The sequence below is a fragment of the Musca domestica genome, unplaced genomic scaffold, assembly GCF_030504385.1.
Source record: "Musca domestica strain aabys unplaced genomic scaffold, Musca_domestica.polishedcontigs.V.1.1 1, whole genome shotgun sequence".
Lineage (NCBI taxonomy): Eukaryota > Metazoa > Arthropoda > Insecta > Diptera > Muscidae > Musca > Musca domestica.
The window spans coordinates 49496229-49517181 of NW_026712114.1; the positions used below are offsets into that span (position 1 = coordinate 49496229).

At 32.8% G+C, this 20953-nt stretch overlaps 1 protein-coding gene across 1 annotated transcript in view; it reads right to left on the reverse strand.

Annotated features, from left to right (window-relative positions):
• Positions 1–12758, reverse strand: part of LOC101897018 (5-hydroxytryptamine receptor 1) — a 329084-nt gene extending 316326 nt beyond the window's left edge. Inside the window, exon 1 of the mRNA XM_059123704.1 lies at positions 10896–12758. The gene's annotated coding sequence lies outside the window, so the exon portion shown is untranslated. The remainder of the gene's footprint in view (positions 1–10895) is intronic.
• Positions 12759–20953: the final 8195 nt, after the last annotated feature.

Here is a 20953-nt window from a genome sequence, read left to right on the forward strand (position 1 = left end):
TAAACTTTGTATTAGTTGTCGTTCGGTGTGTGTGTGTTTTTTTTTTCTTTTCTTGGGAAGTTAAAGGCATTTCATTCCTTGGAAATTGTGTAAAGTAAATTTTTTATGAGGCTTTTTGGTAAAGGCCAACGTTGTCTATCATTAAGGCTGAAATATTTTAACCCCATCTATATAGAGGCTATATTTTTAGAGGTTATGAATTTTTTATATTGTCATATAGTTTATCAAATTAACAGAAAATTTAAAAAAAAAATATATCCTGCCATATTCCAAATTATGTCACAGTTTAATATTAATACCAAACATAGATAAATTTCGATAAAAGATTTCATCTTTTAATCCACTTTTTTTGTCCACTCTTCCAAAAAGGAGGTGAAATTTGGAAAACTTTTGGAGTTGCTTTATAGGCCACAATTATTAAGGAATCGACACGGAAATTTACAATTTAGTCGGCCATCGGAAAATATTTATCGGTTAAAAAAGACCCTCATTTTATGTAAGAAAGTACGAAAATTTCTCCTAAGCCGCGAATATTTTTAATATTTTTAAAAGGTCACTTCTGACCATAAAAGTGATGCTGATAGCCAAGATATCGTATATAAAGCAAAATAGGTACTATATATATGTAAAAGAAATATATCTTACTAGCTGGTCCGGACCGCGTTGCCGGCCCGTAGTTTTAGTCTGTAATGAAGATTTTATATAGCATAATCTTTCACAAATCTAGTTCATAAAGGTGAACAAATTAGTAAAATATTGATCAGACTAAATAGAAATAAATACCTATTGAAGGAGGGCAAAATAATTTCTGAATAGTCAAAGTTCATTACGCTTTTACACCCATTACCATAGCCCCTAAAATTGCGCATTAGCGTCCCCAAAAAGTCTATGTTCTTGTTTATAGTAAAATTCTATGACGATTAAACAATGCCCGTGTTGTCGTCCGCCAATCGGTAAAAATCACTAAAGATCGGCGGCTATATGGGGACTGTACCAAAATATTTACGTATGTTGACATTTTTCTGTAAGATGGTTCTCTACCCACAAAATAGCCTAAATACAGCAAAATCGATTGGAAACTGTGGTCAAGACCCTCGAAATAGAAAAGCCAAGACCAAAGTCATAGCTGGAATCAGGGATACATTCATATGAGGGTTATACCAAAACGTAGCCCAACCAATATTCTCTTGGGAGTTACAAATTCAATAGAATACACAATTTTCTCTTCTGACCACATATTAGATGTGAAAGTGGACTTGATAATAATCCAATGTGGGGACTTTTCTTTAATAAATTCCTATGTGGCAATTATCTGTATGATGATTCCCTACCCCAGGGTAGCATAAATAAATTTGTTAGCCAAATCAATTGATCAAGACCAATATGGGCCCTACTCTGAAAATTTCAAATTTTATGCGAAGAGGTTCTCTCCCCCCCTTAGAAACAAAAATGCCAAATAAGGGCCAAAAAATGAAAAAAATTGGCCAAGACCCCAAAAATAGCTTAAATCATAGATGGTTATATAAATATGAAATCGGGTTGTACCCTTATCCGTGAGTTATGATCGATATCGAGACCTGCAAAAGCGATTTAATGTATCTTGAATATTTGGGAAGAATTTTTGGAAGTATATAAATCCTTTTCTTACTAAAAGTCCCATTCGCTCTACTATTTTGGTATTTTACTGATTGTACTCCCAAAGAATTTTGCATTTTGAGCTCTCATTGGACGGATTATTGTCACATGAAAGAAATAGGTCCATGCTTTGAAATGAGCCCCATTAGACTTTTTTGGTAATTTTTGTTTGTATAATGTTTTTGCATCTTCCAGCTGAACCACGATGTAGGCCCTGGAGTTGAAGGGTAGATGTCAGGTAACATCCTATTTCGCACTTATTTCATTTTTTTGGTGAAAAATTGTATATAGTGAAAAATTATTCTTTATTTTGTTCACAAAAAATCCACTGAATTCAGTATGATAATACAAATTGAAAAAATTGACAAAAGAAGAATAATAAATTGAAAAATTGATCTTCAACTTGTTCGCTGATTTTTTACAGCAAATGTTTAAAGATTCTTACAAAGTTTGTCAATAGAATGTACTATTATTTTAAAATTCGATTCCATTGAATTTTTTTTCGATTTTTCCCGATTTGAGAATTTTTGCAATAAGATCTTTTTTCGTTATTTTTTAGCGATTTTGAAAAAGTAAATATCTTTTAACTTTGGTGTGATCGCGTTAAATTATATCGATATCATCTATTCCGTTTCGGCACCACATAATTCGGTACTACACTTCCATGTAACCCGCCATCAATTTCAGTTCTCAAGAAATCAAGTCAATTAAATAAATTGGTATTAATATTCGAATTCAAAAATAAAATTTAAAAAACACTAAAAATGTTCATTAGAAGAGTAGGTCATTAGAATGTAGGTCAAAAATAAAACATTACTATTGTACATTTCAAAATGAAAATGTTAATATATCACATTTTACGCGATTTTTTGGATATTATCCTTTTCGGACAGGAAACAATTCCGAATTTGTATGAATAGTTAAAATCAGTCCAGCGGTTCTTAAGTTATAAACGTAGTAACTAACACAACTTTCTTTTTTATATATATATATAGATTTATTCTGCTTGTAAGTCAAGAATTCCCATCAATTCAGAATGCTCTCTTGCAATAAACGGATAAAACCTAAGAAAATCGCAGAAAATATACCAATAAAAAAGTGAATTTCTTTCATATATTTTATCGCATGCGATTTTTTAATTTGGCTTACTATTTTGAATTGTAAATTTTCTAAATTTTAACACCCCACACCACTACGTTTTGAGGGTATTATATACATGTCGCAATTATCGTCCGATCCTCACAAAATTTTGCATGTGGTTAGAATTGGGGTCACAATTAAAGATGTACATTTAGGAGTTCAAATGGACTAAAAAAAATAATTTTGTAGTCACTCTATAAGCCACAATTGAAAACCAATCGGTACGGAATTTCGCATCAGAAAAGCGTTAAATACATGGAAGAAGTCTAGCATTTTGGATGACCATTGGATTATATTTAGCTGTAAAATGGACCACAACTTTCGTGTGAAATTGTTTTGAATACCTAACAACTCGACGGAGTACGTAAATATTGACCAAATTCCCCGGGTCAAAAACCTAAGGGTAAAATCTGAAATCTTCCAAAATGAATTAGGACATAAGGGACTTTGAACATATTGTAGTGTTGAAGGGTATCACATGGTCGACCCCGCACGACTATAACTTTTTTTGCTGTTACACACACTAATCAGCAAACAAAAAATGTTTCCACTTGATTTCGAGAGATTCGGCTTCCAGTCTAATTTTTCAAACATAAGTGACTCGGGGGCGCTCCCACACATAACAAAGGTCTGAAGAGGAAACTCCGTATAAAACTCCCACTGGACTCTTTTATGCACCTCTTTTAACAACAGGAAACCATTTACTAACATTATTAATGTTAATAAATTAAGTACCGTATAATTTGTTTGTTTTTATATTATATATATTTATATAGAATAGTCTCTTTAACATGTCGATCTTCAATATATATAAATTTGTTAAGTCATTCATGGTGTATGGTATTCAATTCGGCTTATGAAATCTATCCTCAATACTACATTTATATTTGAATTCCAACAAAAATAATAATCCGATTTAATTGTTCGTACAAATTCCACTTACAATTCCATGTAACCAACAACCTATATATATATATATCTTTCCAAATACAACAATTGTAAATTAAGCCACATCAACACCAACACGAGTATTAAGTTCATAGGAAATGTAAATTTCTTTATTAATTATAAGCTAACATATGACCCCAATTCACAGACGAAACCGACAATGTAACCACCAACAATTTCCAATAATAAATGTATAATTATCTGAAGCTCACCAAAGAAACGCTATTCGTATTACTCGGTAATTAAGTCATAGAAAATCGCAGTTAAATAATTAATGACATTTGAACGTTTGCATGAAATTTATGAAGTGTTAACAGGAATTATTAGAAGTGACTAGCATTTTAATTATACTCCAGTGATAATTTGCTTAAAGGCATTTCGAATTGTTAATTATAACAGCAATTAATATTGAAATAATATTTGATACCGGAATTGTTTTAGTTGATCATTTTTGAGATTAAAAAATGTTGGGATTGGAATTTGAAACTTAATTGAATAGATTATGGAAATAATTTTCAAGATTACAAATTTTCGATTAGCTTCATAAAATTAAACTCCCACATCTCTCTACTTTTCGCATAAAGAAGCGCTCTCATAGATATCTATTTTTAATTAATTTAATAATACTTAATGCTAATGTCCACTTAAACAAAAATACTAGTCCATTGTCACTTTCTTACGTCACAAAGAAATTCAATACTCATTTCGCTGTCTTTATTCGTTGTTGGTTTGTCCATTTGTTGTTTATCGCGGCGAAGATAAGGGTCCGACACAACTTGCTATACCGCCAGACACAAACAAAAATTGAGAAGCCGCGAACAAAGGCGATAAGATGCACAAACACACACACACTTTTTATCAAACATCTTCTGTCAAACACAACAAAGAAAAACATGAGAACGAAAATCATATACACAGAATGCAAAAGCCTTACCGAAAAATGTGTGTGAAAAAAAAAAAAAAAACAAATAATTTGATGCAAATAAATACAAAAAACAAGTGAAGCTACACAAGTTTGATTAATGTGCGTACAGCAGTACTTAGGGAGGATGACAGTCTTTGAATACAGCTGAATTTGTTGGTATCTTAAGGGGAATTTTAATACATCACGTGTTTGGGAATATTTTTTAATAGATGGATGGTTATTTATACAATATTAATTTTTAATTTCAAACCTTTTGCACACGTAATGCAAAAAATTGAGAAATTGATTTTACTGATAATTTTAAGGTCTTATATAAATATGCAATGTTGCACAAAAAGGCAAAAGGAAGGAGGGATAGTGTACGAAACCAACAGGAAAAGTACAAATTAGTTACTTTTTATATCCTCCACCATACTACGGAGGGTATATTAACTTTGTCATTCCGATTTAGCGATGTCCGTCTGTCTGTCTGTTGTAATTACGCTATTTTTCGAACGAATTGAGATAGAAGGTACACACACACACACATGTTTATTTTTCCAGTAGGCAGGTTAAGTTCGTAAATGGACCATGTTGGTTCACGTTTTCATATAGCCCCCATATAACGGTGCCTCTCGATATTCGGTATTTTGATGATTTTAGCGACATTATTCACCGGAATTGTTTCAAATTATGTATTTGAAGTTCGTAATGGATACTACAGCCTATGACAGAAAATTGTCTGTGCAGGTCCACGTCTTGGTATAGCTCTGATGTAACGGTACCTCCCAATATTCGGTATTTTGGTGATTTTAGCGTCATTATTCACCGGAATTGTTTCTAATTACGTATATAGATTTCGTAATGGGAACTACAGTCTGTGACGGAAAATTGTTTAAGCAGTCGTATTTGAAGTTCGTAATGGTGTAGCCTATGACAGAATATTGTCTATGCTGCTCCGATATAACGGTACCTTCCTATTTTAACGATTTTAGCTACATTATTCACCGTTTATTTCAAGTTTCGAATTTGAATATGGTAATGACTTATGACAAACAATGCCTATGTAGGTCCTCGTCGTATAGATCCCAATATAACGAATATATTCGTTTTTTTTTATATTTTAACATAATTTTTTAAGGATTTTATTTTTTGAAAATTTCTAAATTCGTTTCAAATGGTGGAGGGTATTCAAAGTTCAGCCCGGACGAACTTACTGCTTTATATGATTGCAGTCAACGTGAACTAATTTTTTAGCAAGAGGTTCTTGATTCCTACAGAAAAAAAAAATAATAATAATAATAATAATAATAATAAATATCAAAATGGTGTTATCCCAAAACATTTGAAAGCTATGGTACAAGTTCATATTTAATTATTAATATATTTAATTATTAATTAATTAAAAAATCGTTCAGTTAGACAGGGCCAAACTTTAAAAACCCTCCATTATTTGAAACGTAAATGTTTTTAAAATATGCCTATCCCAATATGTAATGGCCAATATTCCAGCATGTTATTTCTGTTATTGCGAACTGGTAACATAAATTTTGAAATACCTCCAAAATACTGAACCTGCACCCACATAGGCATCTTGCCTCCCATATGAGTTGCATATACCGAACTTCAAACAATTATATTGAGTGCGAAAATTGGCAATATCGATCCACTCCATCAAGAACTTCTCCCGTAAAGGATCAAAATATTGAATAATTCAAACTCTTATGAAATGTGAAATAAGAGTCCGATTGTCTTTAAATCTGAAACATCCCAATATATCTACCAACACAAAATTTGGTATGGAGATGGAATACATCGGCCTCCCCCCTGGTACCTGCCCCACAAAGTGGTCAAATTTTGAAACAACAAATTTGTAAAAAGAGGTAGACCCATAGTTACTTTTGAGGATATTCATAGATTCACTTTCTGAGTTGATTTATACATGTGAGTCCGTCCATGTATTTTTGTGAACAAAGTGCAGACCGCAAAGACGAACCCTACTGAAATTTGTGATAATCGGATCAGATCTAGATAACGCTCCCATATGTCTTCAACCGATGTCGGATTAATTGTGCACCAAATGGCCAATATAAGTCCTAATTACCTGAATTTTGATTCATCCAACCAAATTCAATCTAGAAGGTTTATATTTTTTACATTTTTATACCCTGTAACACCTCGAGATATTGGTTACCCACATAGGAAGGTATATATGGATCTTCCTATCTCGCCGAGCTGAGTCGATTTAGCTATGTATGTCCGCCCGTCTGTCCATGTTAATTTGTAATCAAGCTACATGTCGCAATTATGGCCCGATCCTCACGAAACTCAAAATGGAGGTGGGGTTATGGTCAGAATAGAAGCCTATTGCTTTTGGAGATGATCGCATAATATTCATGGGTTGAAAATTTTCCTTATTTTGCAGTTGGTCTACATTGCAGTTGGTCTACATTGACGTTGGTCTATAGCTTAGGGCTAGGCAGAAGCCTTCTAATTTGGATAATATTTGGTGGGTGAAATAGACAATTAAATTTGTCTCAAATAAAAGTCAAATTTTCCATTAAACCTCGAATATTTTTAATCTCGCCGAAATCACAAATAGACGAAAAGGTCACTTCTGACGGTTACGTAGATGCCGATAGTAAAAATATCGAATATATTTAGCGAAATATATGCAATGTATGTATACAAAGGAAGGGAATGTTAGCTAGAATGGCTGGACCGATTTTGACAAATTTTGTCAATTCAAAATGTCCTCTTGTCATAAAAGTATAAAATATTAAAAAATCGCGTAAAAAGATGCCATAAATGATGTTAATATAGATTTTATAGTATTTTGTTACATTTTTTTAATGTTCTTCATATTTTTTATCGCATGCGATTTTTTTAATTTGACTTATAATATTGAAGTATACATTTTGTAATATTTTTTTACCATACAACACAGGTTAGGTTTATTTTATACAGATTGTAACTATCGTCCGATCTTCATGAAAATTTTCACAAGGGTAGGGTTAAGCTCAGAAGAGCTAGGCCCATTGTTTCCGAAGATGTCCGCAAAATATTTAGGGGTTGAACAGAAATTTTCCTGATTTTGCAGCCGTTAAAAAGGTCACAAATAGAAACCAAAGGACACGAAATCTCGCATGAAATTAGAATTTACGACAGCGGGTAGAATTTACCACTACTTTTGTGTGAAAAAGTATCAACATTTCAATTGTACCAAATTTGTTAAAATAACTTAAGGCGATACCCAAAATACACAAAAGGCGAACTTCTAGCTTTTTTATGCTGATTTCGTTGACGAATATAGCCAAATATCTTAGATAAGCAAGTCATATAGATGAGTCTAAATTTAGAGATACATAGGGGTCTCTCGCTTTTGGAGATGATCGCAAAATATTTACGGGTTCAGTCCTTATATTTCGTACATCCGACCGAATTCAGTCTAGAAGCAAGTACATTGAATTTGGAGAAAATCGGTTCAGATATAGCTATAGCATCCATATATATCATCATAACCCGATTTCGGGTTAATTGTGTACCAAATATCTAATATCAGTCCAAATGACCTGAATTTTGGCAGATCCGACCGAATCCAGCCTAGAAATACATTAAATTTGGAATTTAAATTTCAAAATCGGTTCGGTATAGCTCTCATATATATATGTTTCATCCGATATGGTGTTTAAGACCCTCACATTCGTAATGAGCATTCGACAACAATTATAGTTGGTACCAGTTTTCTTATAAAGCTCGGAAATATCTTTGCCAAATTTAATGAGAACGGCTAAGATTCGGATATAGCTCTCATATATATCATTAATCCGAGTTAAGGTTTATTGTACAAATTATGGCGAATATCATCCCAAATGGAGTGAATTTCGAGACGTACGTTTCCATTTTGTGCAACTCGTAGTAGACCACAAAACCAGACCTAATTTTGTGTAAATATTACAACTAGTAGTACTCCCATCGCTCAGTATTAAATTTTTCTGCTTTATTTTTGCAAAATGCATTTGATTTTCAACATTTGTTTTAATTTGGTCGTGCAAGTTCAATGAGAAATCGACACGAATTTCACATTTTGGGAAAATTAGAAGTTTTTCAAATTTCTACGGGAGGTAATAGATCAGCAACTGATTGTACGCTGTTTTTAAAAATAAATTTCTACGATTTCGAAGCGTTGTTCTCGAGCCCTGCCCAAATTTTAGCCTTAGCTTTTTGATCGGGGGCATTTGCCCAATATTGACGCACTCACTCGTGTTCTTAGGTATTAAAAACAATTTCATAAGAATGTTGTGGTCCATTTTACAGCTAAATATAATGCAGTGGCCATCTTTCGCGACTATCGGACGATAAATGTAACCTGTATATAATAACCTCAGCACATAGTGTTGCGGAGTGAAGAAAAACTTTAGAAAATGTACAACGCAAAATGGTAAGTCAAATCGAAATATGACTAAATTAAAAAAAAAAAAAATGTAACAAAAAATTTTCACTTTTTACTGCCGTATTCTTACGCCTTTTTCTTATATTTTATTCTTTTCTGTCAAGAGACCATTTCAAATTGAAGAGAATTGTGAAAATTAGTCCAGCGGTTCTTGACTTATAAGCAGAATAACTAATATATTTATTTTGCATATATATAGTACCTATTTTCTTTATATCCGATATCTTGGCTATCAGAACATAGGAACAGTCAGAAATGTATTTGTTACTTTGTCGAGTTAGAAAATATTCGCGGTTAAGCGGAAAATTTCGTAGTCCAGTTCGGTAGGTTTCTATCCAGCTCTAAATTCTAACGGAAAATTTCCGCGTCGATCGGTTTATAATTGTGGTCTATAAAGCAACTGCAAAATCTGCAAATTTTTCTGTTTTTGGTCCACTTCAACCCCTAAATATTTTACGATCATCTTCAAAAACAATAGGTTTCTAAGCTGCCGGCCATGGTAATGGTGTGGGCCGCCATAACAGCCGATGGTCGCTCTCCGCTCGAATATTATCGCGAAAATATTCTGGACGGAGTATTAAAGCCAGGGGGACGCAAACATTTTGGCCGCATACCTTGGATATTACAATAGGACTCAGCACCATCGCACTCAGCACGCGTCACCCAAGAAAGGTTACAAAATGAGGTTCCTCGCTTCAATTCCAGCACACAATGACCTCCAAAATCTTCGGATACCAATCCGTTGGACTATTGTGTCTGGAGCATTTTGGAAAGCAAGGTTGGCACTAAAAAATCCAAAGTGTCGATCACCTCAAGCAAGCGCTTCGCCAGGAATGGTCAAAAATACCGCAGAGCAACAAAGGTGGTCAATTCGAATGAATCTAAACTTCTAAAATGTGATGCTTTTTCGGACATTTTTTGTTTTCATTCAATAAAATAAAAAGTAGAAATTATGGCGTTTGAAATTGTTGCAGTTTTTATCTCACCCTGTACATAGTTAGATCAACTCAGCTCGGCAAGATAGAAAGATCCATATATAGTTTCCCATGTCGGGGACCAACATTTTGAAGTGTTTCATAATTTTTGGGCTATATTACGATGTATCAAGTTTGCACCGAATCAGATACTTCCTTCCTTTTCCGGACGGACGGCCAAAGGGATATAACTATATCGACTTTAAATGGGGTCCTATCAATTTGGCAGTGTACTTCCAAAGAAATGCAAGATGTTGATTTTTAAAAATGAATCGTTTGAATCAACCCCGATATAGTTATGTTTTTGAAAACCTTGAGCCCTTGAAAGAAAAAGTATGCACTTGCGGTTCAAAATATTGTGTCCCATTTTTAAAATGTTCGCCCATCACTGCAATCAGTTTACAATGTGGAGAGCAATATCTTTCTTGACTAGTTTTGGTTCATACAACTCAAAACGTTAGTCATATACTGAAAACATCCGTTCGTTCGTTAATTTTAATTCTAAACCGAAATTCATTTTCGTACTACTATGTGTGTAACCCTCTTCCCTTCTAAGTAACGTTCCAATACTATTCGAAAAATGCATTAAAACCCTTATGTGTATTTTTAGGAAGCCAAAATAGTTTGAAACATTGAAATTATATTCTGGAGTTTTATCCTTTTTTAATATTGTGAGCTGAAATAAATTTTGAAGGTTTGGATTATCATAGCACTATTTGAGATATTTAAACTATTTCCGCTCCGTCTTATGTCGATTATAAAATAAATGCATAAATTTGTTAAGATCATTGTATATTTATTAATTTTCTAATATACCCTTAAAGAATCGTTTAGTACTTACCTAATTTGTTAACACCGAAAACTACATATTCCAAAAATACACCACAAACAATGGCCTATTTATAAAAAACTGCCAAAACAACAATAATGTACTACGATGCTGTTGGTGACGCTACAAAATCTTAGTAACTATTTTATTTTGCTGACGAAGACGATGACGTCCACGGATACGTTTTTGTGTGCATTTGTATTTGATAAGATTGAGTTGTGTTGAGTTGAGAGAGTACACGGAAGATGGTTGTTAAAAAATAGTCCAGTTATTATTGTTTTAATATCAAAACAGATGTTTTCAATGTGTAATTATTTGTTTTCATTTAGTTGGAGGGTTGGGGCGGTAAGTTAGCGGATGTTATCGGCATTCACGTGAGCCAAAGAGGAACCAGGTTTGCTTATTTCTGTATTTATAAAACACTCGAGATACGATTTGTGGGATTTGTTGACGAGTATGCTTTAGTTTTGTTTTGGTTTTTTCGCTTAATTGTGACAAATGAACTTTTCAAACACTCTTTTTTTGTTTTGTGCAAATTGCAAGGTGAGATAAATATTATAAATGATTTTTTCATATGAGTTGACACAATTTCATATTTCTTTCTGGTTGCAAATAAACTAGAAATAAATTACGACCACACACGCTCTCTCTCTGTTTTCTTCCTTTCTTCATTTATTTATATATTTACTTTTTTCTGTTGTGGACAAAATGCTTAGACATTCACTTGTATAAAGACATTTTTCTACAAATTATTCATTTTTTGTTGATGTTGTTGTTGTTGCTGTTGTGCTTGGTTTTCTTTCATAAATCATCAAACTTGTGCTCGGACTTAAAGGTCAGACACACAAAACACTTGTGCATGTATTTACTCGGAGATATGATTTACTTATTCACTATTGTTGTTGGTATTTTTTTTAACATAAATTTCAATTACAATAAATTTGTAAAGGTGGGCTATGTTTTCTTATTCTGTGTGTTTTTTTTTTTTTTTTTTTCAATTTTTTATCATTCCATTAAAAACGACTTCCATTAAAAATGCTATTGGTTTTTTTTCTTGCTTTATTGTTTTGCTTTTCGGTTTGTCAGTTATATAGATAACACTAATTAATCATGACATTTGGCTTTTGTTATTATTAAAAATTTTAATTTGCGCCTCAGACGCACACAATTGATTTTTTCCTCAATGGTCACCCAATTTTGCCGCGGTCGCTGTTGTTCACTTATCTTTTCTTGCGTTTTGCCACAGAATTGAACTCAAATATTTGTAGTTTATTTCTTTTCTGGATATATTTTCAGTGGTCAAATAATTAATATTTCTTATACAAAAGCATATTGGTTTCCCCTAATTTTTACTTAGAAAATATTTTATTTACATTTAATTTTATTTGATTTTCTTCTTTTTCAATATTCCACAAAGTATTATTTATTTTTTCATGATTTTTTTTTTCAAAATAAATTTTCCCGTTTAACAACTTTAATTTTACTCCGCGTCAATTCCACAACACTTTGCTGGTATTCTCGTTTTCATTTACTTTCTCTTTAACATTGAAACTCTGGCCAGTTGTTTGGAGTTAACATTTGAACAAGAACCACACGAAAGGATGAACAAAAAACCCTTCTTTCACTGAATTACATACTTTATACGTGTGTATGTGTGTGTGTGTATTTTTGTAGGGGCGTGAGTGTGGGAAATTTAAAACATCAGTTAAAGAAGTTGTTGGCGTTAGCGTTGTTGTTGCTTCTGTTTTTGTTGTAGAAGAGATAAACACAAACACAAATTTTAAAACGAATTCTGCATATCCGCTTTACAATTGTATTTCTTCACGCGCGCACGATAGAAATTTAACTGGAACCTTTCACTTGGCTGGTTCTTTGGCTGGCGCTGTACACCAAACGACAAACGAGGAGCTCAGCAGCCACTACAGCGGCAGAAGAAATGCGCAGCCACGTCAACTGTAAACACAAGCAATAACAGCAGTCACTGTTAAACTGTAAAATATTCCCCCCAGCACAGCAACGAACAAGCGCCCGAACTGTGGCCGTAACAGAACAATACATATGTTACACAAGCATTGCATGTTAAAAACAATGTTAACATTCGTTTTATGTTTGGCGCCACACTCGTATGTACCAATCATCGAAAATGGGTGATGGCAGCGTCAGCGTCAGCTTCGTCGAAGTTAACGTCAACGATAAAGAAAGTCAATTGCCTCACATAAATTCATAACAGAATCAGAAACAAACAATACGCTGAGAGCTTTTTTGAAGAGAGAGAATGAGAATTTATGTGAACATTGTTTTGATTTGTTATTTCCCCTTTTGTCTACTACATTTCTCTCTCAAGGAACATTAAATTACTCTCTCGGAGAAACACAATTTCTTGCTCTCCCGGTGATGGTCCCTTAAGATGTTGTTGGTTTACCTAACAACAGGTCGTATGAGTTATGGCAAATGACAATATCAAACGTAATTGTACATACGCCAGCCAACCCCTGTTAAACGTAGGGGAGGAAATTTCATTGGCCAGTGTGTCAGTGGGTTTGTGTAATAAAGGTGCATAGAGTTGCCATGATTTTGAAATGAATTAAAAAGTACTTCAACTTGAATATATTTGCTAATATTGCTCACTCAAATATCAACTACTAATTAAGGACCTGTTTCTATATGATGATACAAATGTGAATGTGAAAAAAAAAACACAAATTCTAATGTCATTTTACAGTTTTTAATTTATGTACCTTACATCACTACGTATTGTGGGTATTATAAATAAAATATTAGTCCAAAACATAGGAAACTATATATGTGTCTACCTATCTCGCCAAGCTATGTATGTCTGTCCGTCCGTCTGGTCATCTGTCCATTTAAAATTGTAATCACGCTACAGGTCGCAATTATGACCGGTCTTTATGAAATCGTGCATGAAGTTGGACTTAAGATCAGAACAGAAGTCTTGGAGATGACCGCAAAACCTTTTGCAGTGGAAATGAAACCATTTGCAACCGAAATGAAACTTTTTGCAAATCAAATGAAACTTTTAAATTTATAGAAGGAAAAATAACAAAACATTTTTATTTTTAGTATTTTTATACCTTACAACACTATGTGCTGGGGGTGTTATAAGTTTGATTGGGCCAAAAATTATGTAACACCACGAAATATTGGTTTCCCACATAGGAAAGTATGTATGGATCTTCCTATCTCGCCGAGCGATCTAGCAATGTATGTCCGTCCGTCTGTCCATGTTAATTTGTAATCACTCTACAGGTCGCAATTATGACCCGATCTTCACGAAATTTAGAATGGAGGTGGGGTTAATGTCAGAATAGAACCCTATTTCTTTTGGAGATGATCGCATAATATTTAGGGGTTGAAATGGACCAAAAACTGAAAAATTCCTTATTTTGCAGTTGCTCTACAGGTCGCAATTATAGGCCAATCGACGCGGAAGTTAGCATGAGGCTAGAGCTTAGGGCAGGGCAGAAGCCTTCCACTTTTGATGGTCATCGGGTAATATTTAGTGGATGAAAAAAGCTATGACATTTGAGTTAAATAAAATCAAATTTTCCATTAAACCGCGAATATTTTTAATCCCGGTGAAATCACAAATAGACGAACAGGTCAATCCTGACCGTTACGTAGATGCCAATAGTAAATATTTCGGATACATATAGCGGAATATATACAATGTATATATACAAAGGAAGGGGATGTTAGCTAAAATACTTATACCTCAAGAATGGCTGAACCGATTTTGACAATCCAGAATGCCCTCATGGCATAAAAGGATAAAATCTAAAAAACGCATAAAAAGACGCCTATAATGATGTTAATATAGATTTTTAAGTATTTTGTGACATATTTTTATTTTTCATATTTTTTGTCGCATGCAATTTTTCAATTTGACTTATAATATTAAAGTGTATATTTTGTAATGTTTTTTCACCTTACAACGCAGGTTGGGGATATTGTATATATAAATTACTTATCGTCAGATCCTCACGAAAAGTGTAGCGTTAGGCTCAGAATGGCTAGGCCTATTGTTTTTAAAGATGTCCGTAATATATTTAGGAGTTGAAATTGACCAACAAAACATGTTACTGATTTTGCAGCCGTTATAATACAAATAGAAACCAAACGATACAAAATCTCGCATGAAGTTAGAGTTAAGGACTCTGGGTAGAATGGACCTCTACTTTGTGTAAAAAATACCAGCATTACTTACAGGCGATTACCGACGATAGCCAAATATCGTAGACAAGAAAATCATATAGATGAGTCTAAATTTGGACATTCAGAGGGGCCTCTTGCTTTTGGAGATGGTTCAAATGAACCAAAAACAGAAAAGCCATTTGACATGCCTGGGAAGAGCGATAAGGACAGGAAAGAATTCTAGGAATTCTGCACAACAACTAACAACACGACATAGTTCGTAAATATAGGGCAAATGTCCCTGTTCAAAATGCTAAGGGTAATATCTGCGTGACATAGATTCAAAAGCGAAATCTTCCAAAATGGATTAGGACATAAGAGGGCTTCTAACATGTTGTAGTGTTGTAGGGTATCACATGGTCGGCCCCGCACGGCTATAGCCTTTGCTTACTTGTTTTATAATATTATTCTCAAGCTGTATTGTATTTTTGGTATGTTGGGACTTCTTTGCACCAGTAGGTACGATTCAATTTTAGAATTTGCATACCAAATATCAGAAATTTATATATAATCGTACAAAATCTAGAACTTTTTAAAAAACCGCACTATATTTCTTGGACTAAGTTATCGCCTTTGAAGAAAAGAAAATTATGTAATTATAATTGTATGCTACTTATCGAAATCTCCTGTGACTTAAGAGAAATTGTAGCTCGTTAAATGTCTATTTTATAATTATGTTAAAATGCTGTGACTTGAAATACATATACATTTTTGTCTTTCAAACTAACTATAATATCGCAAACATTTCCCAACTTAAGATAATCTCTTAAGGAAATAACCTCAAAATTGAGTATTATGTTAAAAATAAAAACTGTCTTTTTTGCGTTTTTTTCTTTAACAATTTCGATAGCCAAAATATTACATGAAACCGCATTATTGCTACACAAACTGAGTTCAAATGAGTTTTAGGCGAATTACCCAATCTACTCAAGCTTTAACATTTTGTGACTAAATAGGAAATTTTGGATGCATATTTTATACCGGGCATATCAACATTTATATATTTGGATATTATATTTTTATTTTAAGAAATAAAAAGTTGGACATTTTTATAAGAAATGGCAACACTGATTATTCAAAGACTCCCATTCAATGTAAACACATTAAACGGTTGCCTCAGCTTTCACTCTCACTACATTCTTGTGTCTTATCCGAGTAACGACCAAAAATTATAGCATGCTATATTTTTGATATTTAGGTATGAAATCTGTTCGGGTAGCTGTTATATGACTGTTAAGAGGAATAATGTTAATATTATTTAACATGCTAAATAATTGGATGATGTTTCTTATATATATACGTCAAAGTAATATTTAAGTGTGATTTAGGCAATCTCTAAGGTCATTTCTTTCACAGTTTTTTTTTTAATTTTCGAAATATCCACCCTTCGATGATAAATATATATGATTCTACAATTATTAAATTATTAATTGAAAAATAAACCCTTTAAGAATTCATTAAATATGTGGTTTTTCATTTAGAAGCAATCGTTTTATTAAGTCAAAAATCATGCCATTTTAATTTATCTGAGTACCAAAAAAAATCAATCGGATATTAAATGCCATTATAGTTGTTTTCATAAAAAAAATAATTTAGGGAATACCATTGTTTCAGGAAGTTGAAAATCCACCTTCGTTCCCTTGGATTTATTTAAAACCCTTTTTATTTAGCGTTGTTTTTCCCTGTCACAATTCAGTACCTTTTGAAAATTTTAATCTTTATTTCAGATTTGCGTCATAAAATTGATCCAGTGAATGCTAAGGAATTTAAATATTTTGATGTCCTTAATTTCATGTATGTTGTTTGTTAAAATATTTTTTAATTCTTTTATTTTTTCAAATTTATTTTTTGAAATTTTCAATTTTTTTTTTGATTTTTTTTTTAATTTTGGCAGAAAAAGTACCAGCGAGGGAAAAAAACATTATTGGGTTGGTCTAAACTTGATAAAAAAAAATTGGAAAATTACTTTACATTTTACAAGAGCTTTTGTTGTTATCATTTTTGTTGACACATTGTGGAGAAGAAATCGTAAGTATTGAACCTATTTTGCCCATCTGTACATTCGACATAGATTTGTTAAAGAGATTACCAACTTTGAACATCGGATACTATCTTCGAGACTCATAGTTCGCACCAGCCGGTCAGACGGACAGACACGGCTAGATCAACTCCAAATGTCCTGGAAGGGGTTTTCAAAGATTCATAGGTCCTAAACCCGTTATTTCGATGAGGTAATTTGACCATATCAAATGATGTATACCTTATATTGCCATATAGCTGCGGTTATAAAAATATGGTGACATATGAAGCGTAAACGAAAAAAGTTTTAAACCTATTTAGGGACATGCCACGCCCATTACATAAAAAAACTTTGAACTAATTTTTGCTCTTCCTTATTTTTAATATATCTCTATAAAAACAATTTAAAAAGTATCAGTCGGGTTGCCGAAAGATGTATACCCTCAGCCTAAATTCGATTATTTACATACATTTTGACTTATGTTAAAATTATTCAAATTGTTGACCCTTGGTCAGACTTGGTAATGGGCCAATATTTTCTATTTCGTAGTGGACCTAAATTAATATGCGAGGTGTCAGTTTCGGACTATATTGTTTACTTCCTTCACTTTATATGAGATGTGTGATAATTTGAGAAGAGGTTCGCCGAAAAATGTTTGTATGTTTGAAATTTGAAGAGAGTTGAAAGCTTATTTCGCTTTATTTACGCGTTGAACCCTTTGTGGGGGAGGAAGATATTTTTTTAAAAAAATATTTAGTCTGAATGGAATCGGATGTTATTTTCGCGTTTTATAAGCTTCATGGATATTCAAAATTTTGAACCGTTGTGGGGGTGGTACCAAAAGGAGTTAACCGATATATCCCATCTTCACAGCGGATATTGTGTTAGTAGAAATGATAGAATGTGTGAAATATGAAGAGATCCGGATGCTTATTTCAGATTTTATGATTGTTTTGGTAATTAAAAACTTTGACGCTTTGTGGGGGAGGTACCAGAAGGAATGGTCCGATCTCTACAATCCTTATAATAGATCTTGTGTTGATAAGAAAATTAAGATGTACTAAGACTGAATGAAAACCGCTGTTAATTTTGCGTTTTATGAGGATATTCAAAATGTTGATCCTTTGTGGCGGAGGTATGAGAAGGAGTGGACCATATGTGGGGCAGAAAGATATATATAAATATATATATATATATATATATATATATATATATATATATTTTTTTTTTTTTTTTTTTTTTTTTTTTTTGTTATGGAAATGTTGAGATGTATCTAATCTGCATGGATTCGGATGTTAGTTTCGCAGTTGATGAGTTTCATGGATATTCAAAATATTGACCCTTTGTGGGGGAGGTACCAGAAGTAGTGGACCGATATATTGCATCTTCACAGCGCATCTTGTGTTAATAAAAATAATGGAATGTTTGAAATATGAAGAGAATCGGATGCTTATTTCAGATTGTATGATTGCTTTTGTTATCCATGGATATTCAAAATTTTGACACTTTGTGGAGGAGGTACCAGAAGGAGTGGTATCGGTCCACTCCATCTTCACACCAGACCTTAGAATAATAAAAATATTGTGATGTGTGTAATTTAAAGACATTTTCAGTTTATTCAAAATTTGGAGCCTTTGTGGGTGAGGTACCAGAAGGAATGGCCCGATACTATCCATTTTTACACCGGACATTGGGCTAATAAAAATATTGTGATTTGTGTAATTTAAAGACAATTGGACTGTTGCGTATCATTTTATACGAGTTAAAATTATTTAAAATGTTTACCCTTTGTTGGGGAGGTACTTGTTGGAGTGGACCGATATTATCCATTTCCACAAGAAACCTTGACCCATAAAAATAAATCATAATCTCTATTGCTTTCCTAATCTCTTCACCAACTGAACCTCCAATTTTTCAGGTATATATATAACTTCGATACATTCTATCTTCTTATCAGATATCGTATGGATAAAAGTATTAAAATGTGTTATTCTTGCAGAAAAAAAATTATGTGGTAAATTTTGAACGCAAGACTACAGCCATGAGGCTGTGGTAAAATTATGTTATCCCGAAAAAAGATTTGACGCCGCCTAAATGTATCTCTTCTTATCCCTTTCATTCTTTTCAAGATTAGTACTTAGTTACCTAGCCGGATATGTGCTATTTTAAATAATACATCCTGTACAATTCTAATTTCTAATTCTATTTTAAAAGGTTTTCAACTCAGTCTACATTACGGTAGGTTAAAAAATGTTCACCCATATTTTATTACATGTTTTATTTTTAATCACAAAATTACCCATCAATAACATATTAAGATAATGTAATAAATAATTGAAATAATTGTATAATTCTATTTAATAATTCTTCTACTGATGACATTATTTATATTCTCTTCCGTATGGCACAAAACCCCTAATTGCACAATTAATTTCAAATGTTAATGGCTGAGGAAAAAATATTGCACTTTCATTTATCAATACCGCCATTGATGTAAATCAACAGATAGTTGTGAACTTGGCAGTCAGCAGCAACACATCGCCAAATCTCAAAATGTTCAAAACAAAATAAATACTTTCGACAGTGCACACATTTAAGTGAAAACAATTAAATAAACATTTACTTTATTGCCCAAAAAGTTGCATTTATAAACAAATGCAGGCGAACACCAACAATAACAACTTGCCGCAAATGCAAAACCCCCTATTCATAGAATATTTCAACAATGCACCGGAGGCGAACAATGATAATAAAAATAATGGTCCATAAAAATATTATCACATTAGATTACGGAATGGTTAAGAGTTTAGCAATACTATAGGGTATACCGATGATAATAATTTGCAAGCTGATCTGCCATACAATGCAAGTTTCAGCGGGTAATGTACACAACGAAAGAGATGTCATTTTATGTGGAGGGTTTTATGTAATTTATTTGTATTTACTTATGACAAATTATGCATGTGCTCTCTGATTTTTAAACGGCCCACTCTGATATTTAATTGTTTAAATGGGGGTTTTGTTTTACATTTTCTGCCATTACAAAAAAAATGGATATGCGTTGACAGCCAAATCGATGATTACCGATCAAAGCTGTCATAAATGTATGTAGAGATTAATCATATTGAACGTGACTACGATTTTTTGCTAGCTTTCTTGTTGTAATAAAATAATTATGCAGACAAAAAATGGAAATATTTGTAATATTGTTGCACATAGTGACTGCAGCAGTTACTTTTGGCAAAAAACGCATGAATATATTTTATCAATTAAGGAAAATGGAATAGTAATTTTTACCAACACCATATTTGTGGAAAATATTTCTTTAAAAGTTTGATCTTTATTGAATCGAAAATATACGAGAACACAATAAGAGTTTTGAAAGAAAAACCTTTGGAAAGTATTGTTGGCACTATTCAAGAAAATACTTTGGAACTATTCTTGAAACTTCATAAAGAGCCCACTAAAACAGTGTCAAAAGCTATCGAACTTGTTTAGAAACCCATGTATATAGGAAAGGAAAAGTCAAAAGTCGGGAGGGGCCGACTATATAATACCCTACATCACTATGCATATTTAGTAGAGCTCCCGTAACAAAATAACTTATTTAAAGTAGATCATACCATCTTTCAACATTTGGCTTTAGAGGAGGAGGATTATATTAAAAAAAAAAAAACAAGTAAGAAAGCAGTAAGTTCAGCCGGGCCGAAGTTTGAATACCCTCCATCATTTGGAACAAATTAGACAATTTTCAAAAAAAAAAATAAAATCCATTAAATTTTTTTTAAATCTTTACAACATCTAATATAGGAAGGTGCCGATATATGGGGGTATATAT